Genomic DNA, 25,100 nt, shown 5'->3' with positions numbered 1-25,100 from the left:
ACATGTACATTCAACTCATTTAAGTACAAAATCTTAGTTAAACCATCCAAGAAGAGGCCCTTCAATACTTCATATGCAAGAACAGTTTAAGGCCAGCACAACAATTCATAACAATTTTAACATAATTCAGACCCCTTACAGCATTCAAGCAAAATTCTCCAATTATGGTTAGTGTGACCAATTATGGCAAACACGTATAGAGAAATGCGAAGATAAGTGAAAGAAACAGCTTGTCAAACTTACATAAGACTAGATCAAACAAAAACACAAGGTGAGAACAAAGGCAAAGTTGAGTTGGAAACAAAATATGTGTAGACAAAATCTTGCTCCTGAACCCCCGAAGTTAAACCTCCAATACACTCGGTCGTTTTACTGCACAAAAGCATGTTCGCAATTCAATTCCAATACCTCATCCAAAGAGAAAACACCACCAAAAAGTTAAAACTAAAATCAAATCCTCTTATCCTTATTAGTGAGACTAAGAACTGATAACCCCCCACAACCGATGCATCGTGTGATTCTGGTCAGAGACAGCTGGAAGCATAAACTATACCATTCATGTGATCGAATCTAATAACTTCTATGTGCTCAGCCAACAATAAAAAGCGATAAAAAGAAAAATTGAGTATATATGATACAGTCAGCATATATGGCAAACGACGACCAATAAGTGCTCATTAAACGCTTACTCTTCTATCTTGAAAGTGTGTCAACAACTAGGATAGACGAACAACAAGTTGGGCCTATCATCATTCTCAAAGCTAACAGTCAAAATAATTAAGAACAAAACACAAACTGCTATACCGAGTTAGAAGTCACCATATGAATGAGTATGATAGCCAAAAGTATCGATTGGAAGACAACATTGCAAAGGAACAGGAATTGACATGTTCATACTAAATACATGGAAAGAAAATAGAAGAAACAAAAGACAGATCTAGGGCATTCAAACTCCAGGTCAAAGTCGCCAACTCCACATCTAAGTATCTAACTCGATTACATGGACAATGTTACTCAATCAACTCAACGAACATAACGCTGCGAAAAAATAAGTTCAAATTGAACTTTACACCAAGCATTAATACTAGAAAATAAATATTGCATGAAAATTCAATAGAGAAGACAAGTTTAATCTAGATCATGAGCTTGTATTATTTTTGTAGAGCTTCTCTTTTTTTTTTTCAAATCATATCTTTTGATCCAAAATTTTAAATCGTTGCAATCAATGAAAAGCATTGCAGGTCATAAAAAAAAGTGAAACAACTATATAATCAAGTTATTTTTATAATATTTAAAGGAGTAGAAAGAAAAAGAATAATATAACAAGGACATATCAACCTCGGAATCTTGAAAATATTCTTGGTGCAATCCCGTACCTTTCAATTGATTCCTAAGAAAAAGAGAAACAAAAACCGATTTCCAAGCACGAGAGAATAACAAAGGAAACAACACAAAGTAGCAAATTTAAAAATATATAAAAAAAAAGCAAAATTAAACAAATGAACCAGACAAGTGCAAAAGCATATCACTAGGATGCACTCAACACCCATGATTGAACAACACTACACGGGAAACCAACGACATTTAATTCAAATGCTGCTAGCACAGTAGGTTGGAATGACCAAAAAGGAAAGAAGAGTTTGGAAAAACTGTTTTAGGAAAATAGATTCAATCCACATTCCACTGTATACATCATGCTCAACAACCAGGCTACAATGTTGCATAGAATATAACTACATTTTGATTTACATGCACGATTTATAATTTATAATTGAATCTAAAAACAGGTAAAAGTAGAGAATTTGTTTTGTTTTAAGGAATTAGATATCTAGTCGTCCATGTCCAAAATAACAGAAAATTCTTTTTAATTTCTCCGATCTACAAATCTCAACCTCCCAAATGCATTATGAACCAAGTGAAACCGAAGCTAAATCCCTCTACATAATAATGATAAGAACAGTTGAAGAATAGAAGTTTCAAGGGAAAAGGCAAGGGTAAGGAGTTCTCGGTTTCTTCGGATCTAGGCAAAAGCAAAATTCATCATCCAATCTCCGACAAAAAGCAAGCATTCTGTGGAAAAAAAAAGCCATGTTCAATAGCATAGTACCGTAACAGAACAGATTATCAAATAAAGAAAAAAAACTCAACCAAACTTTCAGATAAAAAAAGATTCAATTCAGCTAACAGATCATCCAAAAAATTAGCCACACCAAAGCAAAAAGAAATCACAATTCCAATAAAAAAAGAAACAAGAATGACACTTCGTTCAAATGTTCATCGCGTAGTTCTTCTCCATGAACAACCGAATAACAGTTCATTGTTTCAAAAGAAAGAATCACGAGTGGTTCAAAATTATGTTAGCTTCAAAGATCATCCACATAAGAAGAACAAACTCCTCGTTTATCGAAATCCAAAAGAAAGCATCTCAATTCAACAGCTAAGCAAATCCACAATTCACAAATCCAAATACAGTTTTACAAAAGGAATCAGATAGTAATTCACAGCAAGAACATATTGAATCTTCTAGATCATGAATGAAATCTTGAAATCGAGAACCATAGAGAAGATTAAAGCAAATATTCACAAAAGTGAGAAAGAGCAGAACCTGCTAAAAGATAAAAGAGTCGTAATTTGGAACCGGAACCGGAACCGAAACTGAAGTCATTGGAAAAGCAAGTTCAAGATTCAAGATTCCAAAGGATAACTCAAAGTTGGGTACAAAAAAGATGAAAGGAGTGGCAAAAACCGGCAAATGTCACATGATAACAACCAGATAACAACAACGACATCAAAGACGAAGATGACAATCCTATAGGCCTTTGATAGTGTCACAAATTGTACAAATAGGCACGCTTCTATTTAAACAATTGTGATCCTACCATAGGACACTTGCTCCATATTACACAGATTAAACCAGGCTCTGATACCAATTTGTCACAGCCCAAAATGAGCCATGACCGGCGCTCAGGAAAATAATCCCATAGCAAGCCTAATATACTCAAATATAAATTGAATAAGAAAGTTACAAATATTTTACGAGTTCTAAAATAAATAGTTATACATTTTTAAAAAAAATTAAAATAATTAAGAATGGTTGGACCCTGCCTTTGTCATATGGAGCATATATACATCTAAGAACTCGTCAACGAATAAGTACTCATTGCAGATCGTTACATCTTGAATAGAAAGTCTCACAGAGACAAGTAATTGTTCCTGAAAAATATTTTTAGAAAAACTAGGTGAGTTTTGTAACTCAGTGACTAGACAATACATCTATAATCGACATGAGACCATATAAACATTATATCAAAATAATTTTAATTAGAAAATAATAGTTGATAATAATAAGTGAATCAATAAGGGAGTTCTCATACAGAAATCAAATCAAAAATCCACACTGGGCGGCTCCACCTTTATGGGTAGCCCTTTCCTCTCGTGTGTCCTAATAGAATAGCAGATCTAACGTGTGACCTACACGTTAGGCCAGCAACACCCCTGCTAATTGGGTTCTGAGTTAGATGCATCTAAATTAACCTCATAACCGCTGTTAACTACGGTTTTCTAATACGAGCCTCCCAAACCAATTCAAAACATATAATTTCAAATACAACAAATCTTTGATCTTCCAAATATACAAGGTATCGAATCAAATCAAATCGTATTATACTTTCTCATCGAAAATTTTTCCCAATCATACTTTCTCAATTATAAGAAGTTCAAACATATTTCACAATCTTTAAAGTAAGGAGTACCAACAAATACTTCAATACTTCAAAAACAAATATTCAAATAAAATCAAACATTTCAGAATATGCAAAACTTCATCAAAAACATATATGGTCTCATGTATAGTTCGAAAAGTATAAACTTCATAAAAATAAATTATTTAATTCTAATAAATCAATTATTCTAATCAATTTAAAATCGTTCAAGGTAAATATAGTGAGTATAATTAAAAGATCATAATAGATATATGTCAAAATAATTATAGATGCATAATCAAGCAATTATAAATGTAAAGCCTACTCACAACTTGGTCCCAAGGGACCGAAGATACCGAACCCGGAGTGCCAAAATCCAAGGTGAGGAGGATTGAAGTAGAATGGAACGAATGAGCGTAGGATTTGGATTAGGGTAGCGACAAGGTGGAGCTGGTGATAGTTTGGGTTAGTGACAGGAACGGTTCAGCTCCAGCGGCACCAACGGCTCCAGTAGCAACCAAGGTTCACCCGAACGACGACACAAGAGTGGTGACTGAGCAACCCTCTATTCACGGCGGCTCCTCTTGCACATCTTGTTTCTCTCTCTTCAAGCTCTCTCTTCTCTCTCAACAATGGCAATGGTGACTTGGCATGGTGGCGGTTGAAGCTCAGTGACGACGGAGACAAGGCGCGGCGACTGTAGCAATTCGACGGCGGCGAGGCAGAATGGCAGCAGTCCTTCTTCCGTGTCTCCTCTCTCACGCTCGTCTCCTCTCTCGGACGTATCTCTCTCGGTTCTGGCCCCTGATAGCGACGCGACGGGAGACGAACGGCGGGTTCCAGGCCGACGGTGATGAGGCGCGGCTCTCTCTCCTCGCGTGGTGACTCGGTGTGGACAACTCCCTCCTTCCTCCTCCCTTCTCTTCTTGTGGTCTCATCTCTTCTCTCTTTTCCTTTTCTTTCTTTCTTTTACTATCAAGTTTGGGTGTATGTGCTGTAGGGAAGAGAGTGAGGTGAGTGAGTGTGTGTGCAGCGGTGGGAAGTGAGTGAGAGAGTGTGTGGCTAGGGTTAGAGAAAAAAGAAAATAAAATCTAGGAGTGGGTCCCACCGGCTTATCTATTTATTTATTTTTTTCTCGATATTACAGTTTAAGTTTGATTCGATCCGTCCGATTTATATAACCTTGACCGGGTCATATTTTTTTCTTTTACTTTAATAAATGAAATCGTTCAAAACCCTACCCCTCACCCCTCACCCCTCACCATCTCCTCCCTCAACGTTACTTTCTCGCTAAAAATGAGCTCTCTCATCTCTGTCACCGTGGCTCAGTTGCTCTCGCACAAGCTCTCTCTCTCTCGGCTCCGGTCTCTCTACTGTCTCCGGTATCCCACTCAAGATCATCGTCCCTCTTTGTGTCGTCACTCATCACCATCTCATACTCAGTCGCGCTCACGCGCCTTTCCTGCCCTCGTCGTCGGCGGCGGCAGAAGCAGCAAGTCCCGGGACTAGTCATCGTCGTCGCTCCCTGTCTCGTCACCGTTTCACACTCAATCCCATGCCTTTGTTGCCATTGTTCTACTCGTCGCCCCCGCCGGCAGAAGCAGCAAGTCCCGGGGCTGATCGTCATTGTCGTCTTCTTACTTAGACTTTTGCCATCAGCTTCCTCTTCGCCATCAGCTTCCTTCGCACAACCAGAAGCTGGTCTCCAATTTGGTTAGTTCCAACAAATTCTCCTATTCTTTCTTTTTCAATTTTGTTGTTGTAATTCATCACTGCACTTTGATTTTGCTGCTGAAATTTATTGCTGAGAATATCATTGAACTAGATTTTTTATTGCTAAAAATCATCACTGAACCTTGAATAATTTGTTATTGAGCTGGAATTTTCTATTTACATTGTGTTTGGATTTAACCTAATTAGTTGTGACCATATGTATATATACTTCAGTCTAGAAATTGGATTAATAGTTTATTTAGATAGATATGTCTTGGGGATGCTAAACAATACTTGTAAAAGTTGTTGCTGCAAGCATAAAATTTAATATTAATTTGTTACTCGTTTATATTCTTATATAAAAAATTACAATGGTAGAATTAGCATTGTGTGAGCATACCATGTATTGTAAGATATTTTGGTGATTAGCTAACATATTATTTGGAGTCCATCTAAAGGTAGACGAGGCAGGATAACTATTTTTGGAACTTTATCCATGCATGTTCTTTAGTTGTTGACATGATGACATTAGAGTTCTATCCATTAAGCTCTAATGGATTTTTATTTTTAATGGTTTATTACTTTGGTACACAATTAATTTAACATTATGTCAACATTTTCAAGAAATCAATTGCCTTTATCTTAAATAATGTGTTATGCTTTTGTTTTCCTGAATACACTAAGGGACAATACAAAGGCAACAAAGTATAGAAGTGCATTCAACAAATACAATATAAGGGGTCTGTCTCGATGTCTGAATTGGTTGAATTTGTTATTGATTATCGTCACTAAACCTTGAATTTGTTGCTGTTTTACTCAAATAATTAATTAGGTCAATCTTTTTGTTGCTGAAAGTCATCACTAAATTGAATTTGTTAGTGATTGAACTTTAAATTTGTGGTTGTTTTGTTGAATAATCACTGAGTTAATTTTTTTTGTTGTTAAAAATTATCTCAGTTGAATTTGTTATTGATTATCATGACCGGACTTTGAATTTGTTGCTGTCTTTGCTCAAATAATCACCTAGCTCCTATAAACTTTTACAGCATGACTTTGCAGTTAATGTATCTTGTACTGTGTTCCTTCATCATTGTAGCTTGTGCCTTTGAATCAAATGAAAAGATTTGTCAACGAAATCTCCCTGCAAAAATGAAGGTGGCAGAAGCTCCAAACAGATTGAAGATCCCTCACGTCCATTGCTGCAAGCCTGCAACACAGGCAAGCAGCTTTGAATAGAGTGAAAGGCTCACTTGACTGCTCTCAATTAAAGATTAACTGGTATTTAGATCCGTCGTGATTTCACCATTCAATGTATTTTAATGAATTAATAACAAAATATTGAAAAAATTGGCAAAACATAGGCCAAATATTTAATATCAACTATACTATAGCCATTGATTCATTGTTGTAGTAGAAGTTACCTATAATGTATTATCTTGAAGAAGCTTATTGATAAACCCCATTTTTAGGGTCAATCTTGTGTTGAATTTAGAGGGTTTTGTCAACTTTTCTCTCATTTATTCACTAAAATAGCATGGTTTTGTAAATTCTCCTTTAATTGTGCTTAAGAGTGAAAACATGCTTTTTAGGTCTTAAAATAGCTAAATTTAATTCACCTTGATTCCATTAGATGTCTTGATATGTTTGTTAAGTGATTTCAGGTCTAGGAAGCAAAGATTGGATTGAGAGAATGAAGAAAAAGCATGTAGAAATGGAGAACTCATGAAGAAATCAAAGAATCACAAAGCTGTCAATCCTGACCTCTTCGCACTTAAACGATCATAACTTGAGCTACAGAGGTCAAAATGAGGCGGTTCCAGTTACGTACGCGTGGGAAGCTGCACATGAATCACTAAAGGCAACTCGTGGCTAGTAATTTCTGAAGCATTTTGTGTCCAATTCAACTCATTTCTGATGCTATTTAACCCAAGGATTGAAGAGGGATGAGACACTTAGACACTTAGTTAGTGTTAGTTTAGTTTTCATGAGGCTTTAGTTAGTTTCTAGAGAGAGAAACTCTTACCTCTCTCTAGAATTAGAATTAGGTTTAGATCTAGATCTACTTCTCTCTTCTCTTGCTTAATTTTCCTTTTCCTCTTTAATTCTTCTCTTGTAGTTGTAGCATTCTACTTCTCTTGTAGTTTCTTTGTATTGTTAGTTGTAGTTTATGAATTCTTTTGTAGATCTATTTTTCCTTTCAATGCAATTTGTGATTTCTTTGTTGTTTCATAATTGCTTTGATTTTCTATTGTTGATCTCTTGCTTTTGTAGTTGTAGATTCTTTTAATTCTTGCAATTTATATGTTGTTTGTTTGTATTGCCCATTAGGTGTTTGATGAAATGCTTCTTTTAGTTATGAGTTAGATTTTCTTCTCTTAGCTTTGGTTGAGTAATTGGTGACTCTTGAGTTATCAAACTCTTTTGTTGATTGACAATTAGAAGTTGCTAATTGACTTGAATGCCACTAAAGCTAGTCTTTCCTTTGGGATTTGGCTAGGACTTGTGGACTCAAGTTAATCCATCCACTTGACTTTCCTCCATGGTTAGAGGTTAACTAAGTGGGAGTAATGAACAATTTTCATCACAATTGATAAGGATAGCTAGGATAGAACTTCTAGTTCTCATTCCTTGCCAAGAGCCTAGTCATTAGTTTAATTTCATTGTCATTTACTTTTCATGTCTATTATCTCAAAAACCCCAAAACACACCTCTAACCAATAACAAGTACACTTTATTGCAATTCCTAGGGAGAACAACCCGAGGTTTAATACTTCGGTTATTTTCATTAGGGGTTTGTTACTTGTGACAACCAAATTTTTGGATGAAAGAATTATTGTTAGTTTAGAAACTATACTTGCAACGAGATTCCATTAGTGAAATTCTATGCCATTAATTCTTCTATCATCAAAATGACGCCGTTACCAGAGATTTGCAATTGTATACCTTATTATTGGTTATTGTATATATGTGAATATTGTGAATATGTTTGTCTTTTTCTTGTTTGTTAGTTTTTGTTAGTTTTAGGACTCTATTAGTTTTGTTTCTATTTGTTACTATGAATTCTCATCCTTGTGGTTTTGGATATGGTTATGACAATGTTGTAGGTGATGAAAATTTTAATGATGGCTCACATTATGGGAGAGATGAATTCTTGAGAAGGGAGCCACATCCACATGAGCAATCACCATGGCAACCTCCTCATTCAAGCTACTATGATGGTAATCCCTCCTATAATGCATATCATTCCAATGGATATGATGGTTCTTATCATGATTATGCCACTCAACTACCATCATTCTATGCACCATACTCTCAACATAGTCCTCAAACACCATCATTCCAACCACCATATTTCCAATCCACATCCTATCCCCATCAATCATCTCCACACAATCCTAATCAATATCCTCCATATGCACACACTTATAACCATTATGAACAAGCACCCATGGAACCACCACCACTTCAACATCGTTACCCTCACAACCCTTCTTTTTCTTCCAACTAAGCTCCCAAAGATGATACACTTGATATTATTCTTCAAGAGCAAAAGGAGCTTCAAACCTCACTTAATACCACCTTCACCGATTTTGCTTCTACCCTCCTAGAGCTTATATCCCATATACCTCTACCTTTTACCAACAACCAAAGCACCTTCCAACCTCTAAGTTTTAGTGCATCTTCTCTTCAACCACATGATGAATGTGAGAAATCAACCGAGGAGAGGAGCATGAAGGAGATTTTGGATTCTCAACTTGAGAACAAGGAAAAGAAGTGTGTTTTGCAACAAGTGGAAGGGATGGAGATTGTTGAAGTAGAAGAAGTGGAAGAAGACCTTGGGGAGGTTGAACAAGAAGGAAACTCCATTATTGAAGACAACTCTACACCAAGTGACAACGGTGATCTTGTTGAAGCTTCTTCCATGAGATGTGAAACTGATGTTGAGGAGGGTGCGCAACCTCCAACACATGACTTGATCAATGAAAAAGAGTGGGAAGAAGTTAGCAAACAAGAGGAAATTGAAGGAAGTTGTCAAAAGATGGAAGTCATCAAGGAGGAGCCAAAGGAAGTAGAGCCTACAATGTCAAGATCATTGGATATCCTCCTTGCTAAGTCACCATCCAAATTACAAATTGAGTGGGTAATCATCTTATCCCTTAATTTTCTTGGCCCATATTAATATGCATTGTTAGAAACGGATGGTCAACTTAGAAATATTTGTGGGTTAGAAAGTAGAAAAGAATTGGATGTTGGTTGGCAACAAGAATCAAGGTACATAGTGGGTAGAAACTCAAACTTTAGGATTCAAAGGTAGAGTGGAACTCAAGTCAATGGAATTAGGATAATGAGTAGGAGTTACAAAGAGAATTCAATAAGTTTGTCACCCAAATGGAAGCATGAAGATCAAGAAGAAAGGGGGTTGACAAACAAAGTATGGGACCCCGGAATATACATAGACAATCACCAACTTTGGGGCCTTGTCACTTGCTTAAGCTTCCTTGAAGGCCTTATACGCCTAATTTGGGATCCCGGTGGTCATTGAAAATGCAAACATTGGTGGGGTTAAAGGATGAATTCAAACATAAGCCACCATAGCAAGGACCCCATCAATTGTCCAACTTAAGGACAATAAATAAAAGTGCTAGGTGGGAGACACCCTATCATGGTAAAATCTTTCCATTCTCTTGTATATATAATCAATGAATAAATTGAGTTGCCATTTTTAGGTAGTTTTCTTCTTTTCATACTTTTGCATATCTTGATTCGATTTCTAGGTTGCTTATTAGATTTATGTTTTGATTAGAATAGTTGTTTTTGAATTGCATTTTACTTGAAGTGCAAGTTTTGTTTGTTTTGTCTTTGAAATTTTTTCAAAAATTTAAAGATTTTTGTTAAATTTGAATTTAGGTTGCTCTAGAATGTTTATAGGTTAGGAGAGTGTTAAATTCTATTTTTATGCTTCTTAACAAAAAAAAAAGAGGGGGTATCTACGCGTGAGCGTACTAGACGCGTACACGTCGATGGATTTCGCAACTCCTGGTACAAAAAAACCAGAGAGTTATGCGAAAATTGAGCCAGCACTGAGCCCCACGCCTGCCCCCACTCATGCGTACACGTGCATGACGCATCCGCGTCGATGGTCCTGATCGCGCAACCCACACGTAAGCGTGGGCGACGTGTACGCGTCGACTGCGCCATCTACAACTCTGGGTACATTTTCTAGAGAGTTAGGCGAGATTTATGCTTATGTTGTGCCTCACGCCTAACTCTGCCCACGCGTATGCGCGCATGACGTGTACGCGTCCCTCTACTGATCTGCGCATCCACGCGTAAGCGTGAATGACGTATCCGCGTCGCCTCGCGCCCTTTTTTTGTCTTTTCTTCTTCTTTCTTATTCTCTCTTTCTTCTTTTCTTCTTCTTTCTTTCTACCTTTCTTCTTCTCTTCTTTTCCTTTCTTACTTTAGTCTTTGTGCTCTCTAAAAAAAAAAAGAGTTTTTCTCATCTTTCATTTTTCTTTTGTTTATTGCATTTGGATACTTTTATTCATTGCATTTTAATTTTGTTTTTATAGCTTGTTCTTACCTTCTTTTCTACGGTCTTATTTTAATAATGGTGTTGAATTTTCATACTCAATTGTTGAGAATTTCTTGCATTATTTTGGTGCTTCTTGACTTGTTTAATATTGATAGGTGATGAAACTTTTAAATCAATGCTTAATCTTATATGACTCTTGTGTCTTTGTGCATTGATATGACCTCATATTGTCTTTCATGACCCACTCTTTCTTGTTCGAACTTGATGCTTTTGAGTGCTCTTTATGCTTTGACTTTACTCTTGCATCAAGTTTAATGATATACCTTAGCTTATATTGTTTTCTCACTCACATGTTGTAGCTACCATGTAGTTAAGAACCATACTCTTACTTGGCATTAGCCCCCGCCTATGTTCTATTTGCTTCGATATCTTTGTTATAGGCTTAATTCTCTTTCTTTTTCTTTCCTTTTAGGCTGGACACCAAAAAGGGAGGAAGGAAAAAGCTTCGGAATGGGGAAACAAACAAGTTCATCCGCACAACCTTTTGAAGAAGCTCATCAGTTGTTTCAACCCGTCCACCTTACTCTTCTTTGCATGCACCGAGGACGGTGCAATCTTCAAGTGTGGAGAGGTCGTCCGACCGATCTCCGTGGGTAACCATTTTCTTGTCCAACACCAATTCTTAGTTTTCTTTGTTAGATTAGTTATTGCATTGCATTATAGGTTGCATGTTAGTTATAATTTGTACATATTCTACCACTTCTTTCTTATTAGGACTACTTAGTTAGGGTGATGATTTCTTTTCCAAGAAACTATTTTTAGGGCACCCTACCAATTTGAAAAAAAATTTTGTTGAACTTGCTTGAAAGAATTTATTTTGGAACATGGTTTTTGAGCTAAGAACACAAGCTTGTGAGTTTTGAGCCTAATTGCGTGGTTACATCTTATAACCACTTATTTTCCCTTCTTGTGTGCAATTGTTCTCTTTCTATGATTGTGATCCTTGATTTGTTTAATTCTATATGTCTATTATTCTATGTATACATGAATTTATATGATTGAGGCCATCATTTTATTTAGCTCACTTACCCAAATAGCCTACTGATGAGCGGATAATTTATACACTTTTTGGCATTGTTTTTACATAGTTTTTAGTATGATTTAGTTAGTTTTTAGTATAATTTTATTAGTTTTTAAATAAAAATCATATTTCTGGACTTTACTATGAGTTTGTGTGTTTTTCTGTAATTTCAGGTATTTTCTGGCTGAAATTGAGGGACTTGAGCAAAAATTAGATTCAGAGGTTGAAGAAGGACTGCAGATGCTGTTGGATTCTGACCTCCCTGCACTCAAAGTGGATTTTCTGGAGCTACAAAACTCTAAATGGCGTGCTCTCAATTGCGTTGGAAAGTAGACATCCAGGGATTTTAGGAAATATATAATAGTCTATACTTTGCCCGAGTTTAGACGATGCAAACTGGCGTTCAATGCCAGTTTCCTGCCCTATTCTGGAGTTAAATGCCAGAAACAGGTTGCAAAGTGGAGTTAAACGCCAGAAACAGGTTACAAACTGGCGTTCAACTCCAAGGAAGACCTCTCCACGTGAAAGCTTCAATGCTCAGCCCAAGCACACACCAAGTGGGCTCCGGAAGTGGATTTCTGCATCATTTACTTATCTCTGTAACCCTAGTAACTAGTTTAGCATAAATAGGACTTTTTACTATTGTATTGGGGGATCTTTGGACGTTTAGTTCTGAGATCATGGAGGCTGGCCTCTCGTCCATGCCTAGACCTTGTTCTTATGTATTTTCAACGGTAGAGTTTCTACACACCATAGATTAAGGTGTGGAGCTCTGCTGTTCCTCAAGTATTAATGCAAAGTACTATTGTTTTTCTATTCAATTCAAGCTTATTCCTATTCTAAGATATTCATTCGCACCCAAGAACATGATGAATGTGATGATTATGTGACGCTCATTACCATTCTCACTTATAAACACGTGCGTGACAACCACTTCCGTTCTACATGAAGATGAGATAGAATGAGTATCTCTTAGATATCTAATACAGGGGACCGAGTCTGAGATATTAGAGTCTTCGTGGTATAAGTTAGAACCCATGGACGGCCATTCCTGAGATCCGGAAAGTCTAAACCTTGTCTGTGGTATTCCGAGTAGGATCCGGGAAGGGATGGCTGTGACGAGCTTCAAACTTGCGAGTGCTGGGCGTAGTGACAGACGCAAAAGGATAGTAAATCCTATTCCAGTATGATCGAGAACCGATAGATGATTAGCCATGCAGTGACATCGCATTGGACCATTTTCACAGAGAGGACGGGATGTAGCCATTGACAACGGTGATGCCCAACATACAGCTTGCCATGGAAAGGAGTAGGAATGATTGGATGAAGACAACAGGAAAGCAGAGGTTCAGGAGGAACAAAAGCATCTCTATACGCTTATCTGAAATTCTCACCAATGAATTACATAAGTATCTCTATCCTAGTTTATATTTTAATTATGTTTTAATTATCAATTCTCTATAACCATTTGAATCCGCCTGACTGTGATTTACAAGGTGACCATAGCTTGCTTCAAGCCGACAATCTCCGTGGGATCGACCCTTACTCACGTAAGGTTTATTACTTGGGCGACCTAGTGCACTTGCTGGTTAGTTGTGCGAAGTTGTGACAAAGTGTGATTCACGTTTGAGAGCACCAAGCCTTTGGCGCCATTGTTGATGATCACAATTTCGTGCACCAAGTTTTTTGCGCCATTGCCGGGGATTGTTCGAGTTTAGACAACTGACGGTTCATCTTGTTGCTCAGATTAGGTAATTTTATTTTATTTTTAAGCTTTTTATTTCTTATTTTCAAAAATAATACAAAAAAAATTCTTATAAAATCATAAAAACAAAAAAAATTTTATGTTTCTTGTTTGAGTCTAGTGTCAATTTGTAAGTTTGGTGTCAATTGCATCTTTTTAATTTTTCTTAAAATTTTTTGAAAAATCCATGCATTGCATTCTTCATGATCTTCAAGTTGTTCTTGACAAGTCTTCTTGTTTGATCTTCAATTTTCTTGTATTGTGTCTTTTCTTGTTTTTCATATGCATTTTCAATTTGTTAGTCTCTAAAGTTTGAAATTTTCTAAGTTTGGTGTCTTGCATGTTTTTCTTTTCTAAAAAATTTTCAAAAATAAGTCTTGATGTTCATCTTGATCTTCAAAGTGTTCTTGGTGTTCATCTTGACATTCAAAGTGTTCTTGCATGCATTAGGTGTTTTGATTCATAATTTTCATGATTTGTTTCAATTTTGTGTTTTTCTCTTTCATCATTAAAAATTTAAAAATAAAAAAATATCTTTCCCTTCTTTCACTCATAAATTTCGAAAATTTGAGTTGACTTTTTCAAAACTTTTTAAAATTTAGTTATTTCTTATGAGTCAAGTCAAATTTTCAATTTAAAAATCCTATCTTTTTCAAAAAATCAAATCTTTTTCATTTTTCTTTCATAATTTTCGAAAATTTCAAATTGATTTTCAAAAATCTTTTTCTCATTTTGTTTCATAATTTCAAAATCTTTACTAACAATTAATGTGATTGATTCAAAATTTTAAGTTTGTTACTTGCCTAGTAAGAAAGGTTCAATCTTTAAACTCTAGAATCATATCTTTTTAGTTTCTTGTTAGTCAAGTAATCAACTTTAATTTTCAAAATCAAATCTTTTTAAATTTCTTTTTCAAATATTTTTTCAAAATAAGTTTCAATCACATCTTTTTCAAAATCAATTTCAAAATCTTTTCTAACTTCTTTTCTAACTCCTTATCTTTTCAAAAATTGATTTTCAAATCTTTTTCAATTAACTACTTGACTTTTTGTTTGATTTTAAAAGTTTACTATTTCAATCATATCTTTTTCAAAATTACCTAACTAATTCTCTCTCTAATTTTCGAAAATCACCTTCCTCTTTTTCAAAATTTCTTTTCAATTAACTATTTGTTTTAAATTTTAGTTTGATTTAATTTTATTTTTCTTTTTAAGTTTTCGAATTTTAACTTTAATTTCAAATTAAAAACAAAAAATACTTTTATTTTAATTTATTTAATTTTTGAAATTCTCTACCCCTCATCTCTTTCTAATTATTTTATTTATTTACTAACACTTCTCTTCATCTAAAAATTCGAACCCTCTCTTCCTCTTGGTGTTCAAATTTCTCTTCTTTTATTCTTTTCTTCTTCTACTCACATAAAGGAATCTCTATACTGTGACATAGAGGATTCCATATTTTCTTTTCTGTTTTCTTCTTTTTCATATAAGCAGGAACAAGGATAAGAACATTCTTGTTGAAGCTGATCCTGAACCTGAAAGGACTCTGAAGAGGAAGCTAAGGGAAGCTAAAGCACAACTCTCTGAAGAAAATCTGATAGAAATTTTTGAAAAAGAAGGAGACATGGCCGAAAATAATAACAATGCAATGAAGATGCTTGGTGACTTTACTGCACCAAATTCCAATTTACATGGAAGAAGCATCTCAATCCCTGCCATTGGAGCAAATAATTTTGAGCTAAAGCCTCAATTAGTTTCTCTGATGCAATAGAATTGCAAGTTTCATGGACTTCCATCAGAAGATCCTTTTCAGTTCTTAACTGAATTCTTGCAGATCTGTGATACTGTTAAGACTAATGGGGTTGATCCCGAGGTCTACAGGCTCATGCTTTTCCCGTTTGTTGTAAGAGACAGAGCTAGAATATGGTTGGACTCTCAACCTAAAGATAGCCTGAACTCTTGGGATAAGCTGGTCACGGCTTTTTTAGCCAAGTTCTTTCCTCCTCAAAAGCTTAGCAAGCTTAGAGTGAATGTTCAAACCTTCAAACAGAAAGAAGGTGAATCCCTCTATGAAGCTTGGGAGAGATACAAGGAACTTACCAAAAAGTGTCCTTCTGACATTGCTTTCAGAATGGACCATCTTGGATATATTCTATGATGGTCTGTCTGAGCTATCAAAGATGTCACTGGACCATTCTGCAGGTGGATCCATTCACCTAAAGAAAACGCCTGCAGAAGCTCAGGAACTCATTGACATGGTTGCAAATAACCAGTTCATGTACACTTCTGAAAGGAATCCTGTGAGTAATGGGACGCCTCAGAGGAAGGGAGTTCTTGAAATTGATACTCTGAATGCCATATTGGCTCAGAATAAAATATTGACTCAACAAGTCAATATGATTTCTCAGAGTCTGAATGGAATGCAAGCTGCATCCAACAGTACTCAAGAGGCATCTTCTGAAGAAGACGCTTATGATCCTGAGAACCCTGCAATAGTAGAGGTGAATTACATGGATGAACCCTATGTGAATGAACATCTGTGAGGCTCCATGAGAGCTCACTGTCAAGCTATTGACATTAAAGAAGCGCTTGTTGGGAGGCAACCCAATGTCATTTAATTATATCTATTTATTTTCTATTGTTATTTTATGTTTTTTTTAGGTTGATGATCATGTGGAGTCACAAAAACTACTAAAAAATCAAAAACATAATGAAAAACAGCTTTAAAAATAGTTCACCCTGGAGGAAGAACTTACTGGCGTTTAACGCCAGAAAGAAGCATCAAGCTGGCGTTAAACACCAGAAACAAGCACCAGACTGGCGTTTAATGCCAGAACAGAGCATGGAAGTGGCGTTAAACACCAGAAACAAGCAGCAAGCTGGCGTTTAACGCCAGACATGCATACTAAGGGCGTTTTAAACGCCTAATTGGAGCAGGGATGTTAAGTCCTTGACCCCACTGGATCTGTGGACCCCACAGGATCTCCACCTTTTCTTCTCTCCTCTTCACACCTTTTCATAATCCTCTTCCCCAAATACCCTTCACCAATCACCTCTAATTCCCCTCCAAAACCATCATACACCCACCTACTCAAATTCAAACCATCACTCCTTCCTTTTCACACATCATACACCCACCTACACCCACCCACTCAAATTCAAACAATCACTCCTTCCTTTTCATCTCAAGGGTCCATAGCTCAGTGGTAGAGCATTTGACTGCACAACAAGAGCATGAAGAATTCCCACACCAAGAAATCCCTGAGATACCTCAAGGAATACATTTTCCTCCACACAACTATTGGGAGCAACTAAGGATAGGAGCACCAAAATCACTAGAGATGGAGTAACAAAGACAAGGAAGAGACATAGAGGAGCTCAAAAGGACCATTGGTTCTTCAAGAAGAGGAAGACGCCACCCTCACTAAGGTGGACCCGTTCCTTAATCTCCTTGTTCTTATTTTTCTGTTTTTCATTTACTATGCTTTATCTTTTATTTATGTTTGTGTCTTTACTATATGATCATTAGTATTTAAGTTTCTATGCCTTAAAGTTATGAATGTCCTATGAATCCATCACCTCTCTTAAATGAAAAATGTTCTAAAAACAAAAGAACAAGAAGTACAGGGTTTCGAATTCATCATTGAAACTAGTTTAATTATTTTGATGTGGTGACAATACTTTTTGTTTTCTGAATGAATGCTTGAACAGTGCATATGTCTTTTGATATTGTGGTTTATGAATGTTAAATATGTTGGCTTTTGAAAGAATGATGAAAAAGGAGAAATGTTATTGATAATCTGAAAAATCATAAAATTGATTCTTGAAGCAAGAAAAAGCAGTGAATACAAAAGCTTGCAAAAAAAAAAAGAGAAAATAAAAATGGCAAAAAAAAAGGGAAGAAAAAGAAAAAGCAAGCAGAAAAAGCCAAAAGCTCTTTAAACCAAAAGGCAAGAGCAAAAATCCAATAGCCCTTAAAACCAAAAGGCAAGGGTAATAAAAAGGATCCAAGGCTTTGAGCATCAGTGGATAGGAGGGCCTAAAAGAATAAAATCATGGCCTAAGCAGCTAAACCAAGCTGTCCCTAACCATGTGCTTGTGGCGTGAAGGTGTCAAGTGAAAACTTGAAACTGAGCGGTTAAAGTCAAGGTCCAAAGCAAAAAAAAAAAGAGTATGCTTAAGAACCCTGGACACCTCTAATTGGGGACTTTAGCAAAGCTGAGTCACAATCTGAAAAGGTTCACCCAGTTATGTGTCTGTGGCATTTATGTATCCTGTGGTAATACTGGAAAATAAAGTGCTTAGGGCCACGGCCAAGACTCATAAAGTAGCTATGTTCAAGAATCAACATACTGAACTAGGAGAATCAATAACACTATCTAAATTCTAAGTTCCTATAGATGCCAATCATTCTGAACTTCAATGGATAAAGTGAGATGCCAAAACTATTCAAGAGGCAAAAAGCTACAAGTCCCGCTCATCTGATTGGAGCTAAGTTTCATTGATATTTTGGAATCTATAGTATATTCTCTTCTTTTTATCCTATTTGATTTTCAGTTTCTTGGGGACAAGCAACAATTTAAGTTTGGTGTTGTGATGAGCGGATAATTTATACGCTTTTTGGCATTGTTTTTACATAGTTTTTAGTATGATTTAGTTAATTTTTAGTATAATTTTATTATTTTTTAAATAAAAATCACATTTCTGGATTTTACTATGAGTTTGTGTGTTTTTCTATGATTTCAGGTATTTTCTGACTAAAATTGAGGGACTTGAGCAAAAATCAGATTCAGAGGTTGAAGAAGGACTGCAGATGCTGTTGGATTCTGACCTCCCTGCACTCAAAGTGAATTTTCTGGATCTACAAAACTCCAAATGGCACGCTCTCAATTGTGTTGGAAATTAGACATCCAGGGCTTTCCAGCAATATATAATAGTCTATACTTTGCCCGAGTTTAGATGACACAAACTGGCGTTCAACGCCAGCTTTTTGCTTTATTCTGGAGTTAAACGCCAGAAACAGGTTGCAAAGTGGAGTTAAACGTCAGAAACAGGTTACAAACTGGGGTTCAACTCCAAGGAAGACCTCTCCACGTGAAAGCTTCAATGCTCAGCCCAAGCACACACCAAGTGGGCCCCAGAAGTGGATTTCTGTATCATTTACTTATCTCTGTAACCCTAGTAACTAGTTTAGCATAAATAGGATTTTTTACTATTGTATTGGGGGATCTTTGGACGTTTAGTTCTGAGATCATGGAGGCTGGCCTCTCGGCCATGCCTAGACCTTGTTCTTATGTATTTTCAGCGGTAGAGTTTCTACACACCATAGATTAAGGTGTGGAGCTCTGTTGTTCCTCGAGTATTAATGCAAAGTACTATTGTTTTTCTATTCAATTCAAGCTTATTCCTATTCTAAGATATTCATTCGCACCCTAGAACATGATAAATGTGATGATTATGTGACGCTCATCACCATTCTCACTTATGAACACGTGCCTGACAACCATTTCCGTTCTACATGAAGATGAGATAGAATGAGTATCTCTTAGATATCTAATACAGGGGACCGAGTCCGAGATATTAGAGCCTTCGTGGTATAAGTTAGAACCCATGGACGACCATTCCTGAGATCCGGAAAGTCTAAACCTTGTCTGTGATATTCCGAGTAGGATCCGGGAAGGGATGGCTGTGACGAGCTTCAAACTTGCGAGTGCTGGGCGTAGTGACAGACGCAAAAGGATAGTAAATCCTATTCCAGTATGATCGAGAACCGACAGATGATTAGCCATGCAGTGACATCGCATTGGACCATTTTCACAGAGAGGACGGGATGTAGCCATTGACAACGGTGATGCCCAACATACAGCTTGCCATGGAAATGAGTAGGAATGATTGGATGAAGACAGCAGAAAAGCAGAGGTTCAGGAGGAACGAAAGCATCTCTATACACTTATCTGAAATTCTCACCAATGAATTACATAAGTATCTCTATCCTAGTTTATATTTTAATTATGTTTTAAATATCAATTCTCTATAACCATTTGAATCTGCATGACTGAGATTTACAAGGTGACCATAGCTTGCTTCAAGCTGACAATCTCTGTGGGATCGACCCTTACTCACGTAAGGTTTATTACTTGGACGACCCAGTGCACTTGCTGGTTAGTTGTGCGAAGTTGTGACAAAGTGTGATTCACATTTGAGAGCACCAAGCCTTTGGCGCCATTGTTGATGATCACAATTTCGTGCACCACCTACCTTTTATTCACCATTGTTAACCAATTTTGAGCCTACGATTAACCCACTTTGTTCTTTAATTTAGCACATTACAAGCCCTAAAGCAAAAAAAAATAAATGTCCTTTATTTGGATCTTTGATTAGCTTAGGCTAGTGAGTGTGAGTATCATTCAAGTGTGGGGAAAACTTGGGACATTGGTTGGGATAAAAGGGTGTTTTGTATTTCTATCGGGAATTTAGGGAATTGGGTACATGCTCATGTATTAATACTATGTAAAACCATATGCATTGATGCCTTTGTATATACTTTATTGTGAAAAAAAATGATAAAGAAAAAAAGAAAAAATATATATGAATAAAGAGAAAAAAATATAGAAAAAAAAAAGAAAAAAAGTAATAAAAGGGGACAAAATGCCCCAAAGTAAAGATTAATAAAGACCGATGCATATGTGTGGTAATCAAAAGAAAATGCATGAGTATGTGAAAAATTGAAGAATGGGTAGTTAGGTTGGCACTTAAATTGTATAGGTTTTCATAGGTTAGGTGGGGAGTTTAAGCCTATCAAAGATTCAAATTTCAAGTCAATTGACCAAATATGCATCCTACCTTGACCCTAGCCCCATTACAACCTATGAAAAGACCTCATGATGAATGTATGCATGCATTGAATAATAGTTGATTGTTAGATGAAAAACAAGTCTTGGAAAGCATGATTAGGAGAGAATTGAGAGAATCGATCCTACACACCGAGCGACTAGAGTGCAAACACTTCCGGTAAGGGTTCGATGCTCAATTCCTTGTTCCCGACTTTCATGAGCTTTCTTCTTACAAGTCTACTTGAACTTCATTTTGATATTTGAATTGGTAGAATTCATGAATTGTTATATGATCTTGGCCCTACTTGTGCATGTATGTCTTGGAGATTGATTTACTTTTAACCAAGTAGGTAGAATCATTTTGCATTTAGTTACATTCATTTAGATAGGATGCATATAGTTTCTTTGCATTGAATAAATGTTCATACCCCTTTTCTTGTCCTTCTTGGTTTAGCATGAGGACATGCTATTGTTTAAGTGTGGGGAGGTTGATAAACCCCATTTTTAGGGTCTATCTTGTGTTAAATTTAGAGGGTTTTGTCAACTTTTCTCCCATTTATTCACTAAAATAGCATGATTTTGTAAATTCTTCTTTAATTGTGCTTAAGAGTGAAAACATGCTTTTTAGGTCTTAAAATAGCTAAATTTAATTCACCTTGATTCCATTAGATGCCTTGATATGTTTGTTAAGTGATTTCAGGTTTAGGAGGCAAAGATTGGATTGAGGAAATGAAGAAAAAACATATAAAAATGGAGAACTCATGAAGAAATGAAGGAATCACAAAGATATCAATCCTGACCTCTTCCCACTTAAACGATCATAACTTGAGCTACAGAGGTCCAAATGAGGCGGTTCCAGTTGCGTACGCGTGGGAAGCTACACGTGACTCACTAAAGGCAACTCGTGGCCAGCGATTTCTGAAGCATTTCGGGCCCAATCCAACTCATTTCTGATGCTATTTAACCCAAGGATTGAAAAGGGATGAGACACTTAGACACTTAGTTAGTTTTAGTTTAGTTTTCATGAGGCGTTAGTTAGTTTCTAGAGAGAGAAGCTCTCACCTCTCTCTAGAATTAGGATTAGGTTTAGATCTAGATCTACTTCTCTCTTCTCTTGCTTAATTTTCTTTTTCCTCTTTAATTCTTCTCTTGTAGTTGTAGCATTCTACTTCTCTTGTAGTTTCTTTGTATTGTTAGTTGTAGTTTATGAATTCTTTTGTAGATCTATTTTCCCTTTCAATGCAATTTGTGATTTCTTTGTTGTTTCATAATTGCTTTGATTTTCTATTATTGATCTCTTGCTTTTGTAGTTGTAGATTCCTTTAATTCTTGCAATTTATATGTTGTTTGTTTGTATTGCTATTAGGTGTTTGATGAAATGCTTCTTTTAGTTATGAGTTAGATTTTTCTTCTCTTGGCTTTGGTTGAGTAATTGGTGACTCTTGAGTTATCAAACTCTTTTGTTGATTGACAATTAGAAGTTGCTAATTGACTTGAATGCCAATAAAGCTAGTCTTTCCTTTAGGATTTGGCTAGGACTTGTGGACTCAAGTTAATCCACCCACTTGACTTTCCTCCATGGTTAGAGGTTAATTAAGTGGGAGCAATGAACAATTCTCATCACAATTGATAACGATAGCTAGGATAGGACTTCTAGTTCTCATTCCTTGCCAAGAGCCTAGTCATTAGTTTAATTTCATTTTCATTTACTTTTCTTATCTATTATCTCAAAAACCCCAAAACACACCTTTAACCAATAATAAGTACACCTTATTGCAATTCCTAGGGAGAACGACCCGAGGTTTAATACTTCGGTTATTTTCATTAGGGGTTTGTAACTTGTGACAACCAAATTTTTGTATGAAAGGATTCTTGTTGGTTTAGAAACTATACTTGCAACGAGATTTCACTAGTGAAATTCTATGCCATTGGTGCCTTTCCGGATTCTCATGAATGCTGCCATCAGTTCTAGCTTATACCACGGAGATTCTGATTAAGGAATCTAAGAGATACTCATTCAATCGTATATAGAACGGAGGTGGTTGTCGGGCACACGTTCATGATTTGAGGAAGGTGATGAATGTCACAGATCATCACCTTCATCACAGTTAAGCGCGAATGAACATCTTAGACAGGAACAAGCGTGTTTGAATGGAAAACAGGAATACTTGCATTAATTCATTGAGACACAGCAGAGCTCCTCACCCCCAACAATGGGGTTTAGAGACTCATGCCGTCAGAGAATACAAAGTTTAGATCTAAAAATGTCATGAGATACAAAATAAGTCTCTAAAAGTTATTTAAATACTAAACTAGTAGCCTAGGTTTACAAAAATTGGATAAACTATGATGGATGATGCAGAGATCCACTTCTGGGGCCCACTTGGTGTGTGCTGGGGCCCACTTGGTGTGTGCTGGGGCTGAGACTTAAGCAATTCACGTGCAGAGGCCATTTGTGGAGTTGAACGCCAGTTTTTATGCCAGTTTGGGCGTTCAACTCCAGCTTTTGATCCTTTTCTGGCGCTGGACGCCAGAATTGGGCAGAGGACTGGCGTTGAACGCCAGTTTACGTCGTCTATTCTTGTGCAAAGTATGGAAAGCCCTGGATGTCTACTTTCCAACGCAATTGAAAGCACGCCATTTTGAGTTCTGTAGCTCCAGAAAATCCACTTTGAGTGCAGGGAGGTCAGAATCCAACAACATGGATCATCCTTTAGCTGAGGTAGCTTTAATATCTCTCTGATTTTGTCAGGGGTGGTATGAACAATCTTTCCCCTGACCATGGTCCGAAATTCGTAGCAGGCTGTTCCAGATAGTCTTTGCTTGTCAGTCTGCCACATATTAGCATAGAACTCCTGGACCATGTTCCTTCATACTTTCGTTTCAGGATTAGCTAGGACTTCCCAGTTCCTCATTTGAATTTGCTCCTGGATCTCCGGATATTCGTCTTCTTTCAGATCGAATCTAACTTCCGGAATCACTGATCTCAGACCCATTACTTTAAGATAATGGTCTGAATGTTCTTTAGATAAGAACTTCCCTTGATTCCAAAGTGGTTTTGGAACGCTCTCTTTCTTGCCTCTTGGATTGGATTGTTTTCCTTTGGGAGCCATGATCTTAGTGATCTCGGAAAAACACACCAAACTTAAAAGTTTGCTTGTCCTCAAGCAAAAGAAAAGAAAGGAGAGGGATAGAAGGAGATCGAGGTGCACTTGTTGATGGAGGAGGGGGAGGCTGAACCCAATTTTAAAGGGGTGGGGGTGTGTTTTCGAAAGATTGGAAAAGATAAGATAAAAAGATTGAGTTGAAAAGGATAAGATAGAAGATATAGTGTAATTTTGAAAAGATAGGATAGATTTTTGAAAAAGATAAATTTGGATTTTGAAAAAGATAATATGAAGATTTGAAAAAAAAGATATGGATTAGTTGAAAGGATTTTTGAGTGAAAAAGATAGATTTGTTTTCAGAAAAGATTTTGAAAAGAGTTGGATTGAATTTGGAAAGATGGATTTTTAGAAATTAAGGGTTTTAGAAATCAGGGTTCTTGATATGTTCATGTAAAAATCATGCATTGAAGCATAAAATTTTAAATTAGAATGGAAATACGTGTGGGATAAATGGATTTGGCTCCTCCCTGTCTTCCTGGCATTTGAACGCCCAAACACTGCCTGTTTTGGGCGTTCAGCGCCCAAATGCTGATCTCCTGGGCGTTCAGCGCCCAGTTGCTGCCATTCCTGGCGTTCAACGCCCAGTGGGTGGCCATTTCTGGCGTTGAACGCCCAAATGCTGCCATCACTGGCGTTCAGCGCCCAGTGGATGCCCATTTTGGGCGCTGAACGCCCAAAATGCCCCTTTACTGGCGTTTTCTTGCCATTGAGCTCTTTTACTCTGTTTTCTGTGCCGAGGTCTTCTGTAAATGATTATTTACCTTGTTGTCAATGGACTCTATATAAACAAATAAAAATAAAAATAGAAATAGGGCAAAATGCTTAGAGGATTGTTGCCCCATGGCTGGGTTGCCTCCCAGCAAGCGCTTCTTTATTGTCTTTAGCTGGACCTTGCTGAGTTTTTAATCTAGCTTCAGCCTTGAGCATTCTTGCTCGATGTTGCCTGGAGTGACGTTAGACGCCAGCTCACTGTCTGTTCCTGGCGCCTGAACGCCAGAAATGTGCCCATGTTGGGCGTTCAACGTTGGATTCTGCCCCATTTGGGCATTCTTCAAAAATTTTAAGAAAGATTATTTTTGAAAACACCAAACTTAAAGTTTGGCACAGGATTTAATAGAAAAATTATTTTTGAAAAAGGTTTTAAAAAAATATGATAGCCAATTACCATGAACATAAACACCATGTTCTAATTAACTGAGCTATAAATTTAAAGTGTTTTAACAAGGGATAAATAATAAAAGACTCTAAACCAAAAAGAAAGATTTTTTTTTCTAATCTAAGCAACAAAATAATTCGTCAGTTGTTCAAACACGAACAATCCCCGGA

At 36.6% G+C, this 25,100-nt stretch overlaps 1 long non-coding RNA gene across 1 annotated transcript; it reads left to right on the top strand.

Annotated features, from left to right (window-relative positions):
* LOC110262752 lies at nt 5,239–6,754 on the top strand. The gene is made up of 2 exons (XR_002347736.1): nt 5,239–5,414; nt 6,570–6,754. It is a non-coding gene; the product is annotated as an uncharacterized LOC110262752 (long non-coding RNA).

The sequence above is a fragment of the Arachis ipaensis genome, chromosome B05 (assembly GCF_000816755.2).
Source record: "Arachis ipaensis cultivar K30076 chromosome B05, Araip1.1, whole genome shotgun sequence".
Lineage (NCBI taxonomy): Eukaryota > Viridiplantae > Streptophyta > Magnoliopsida > Fabales > Fabaceae > Arachis > Arachis ipaensis.
Note: the sequence above shows the minus strand (reverse complement) of the source record. Positions and strands in the feature narration are given on the sequence as shown.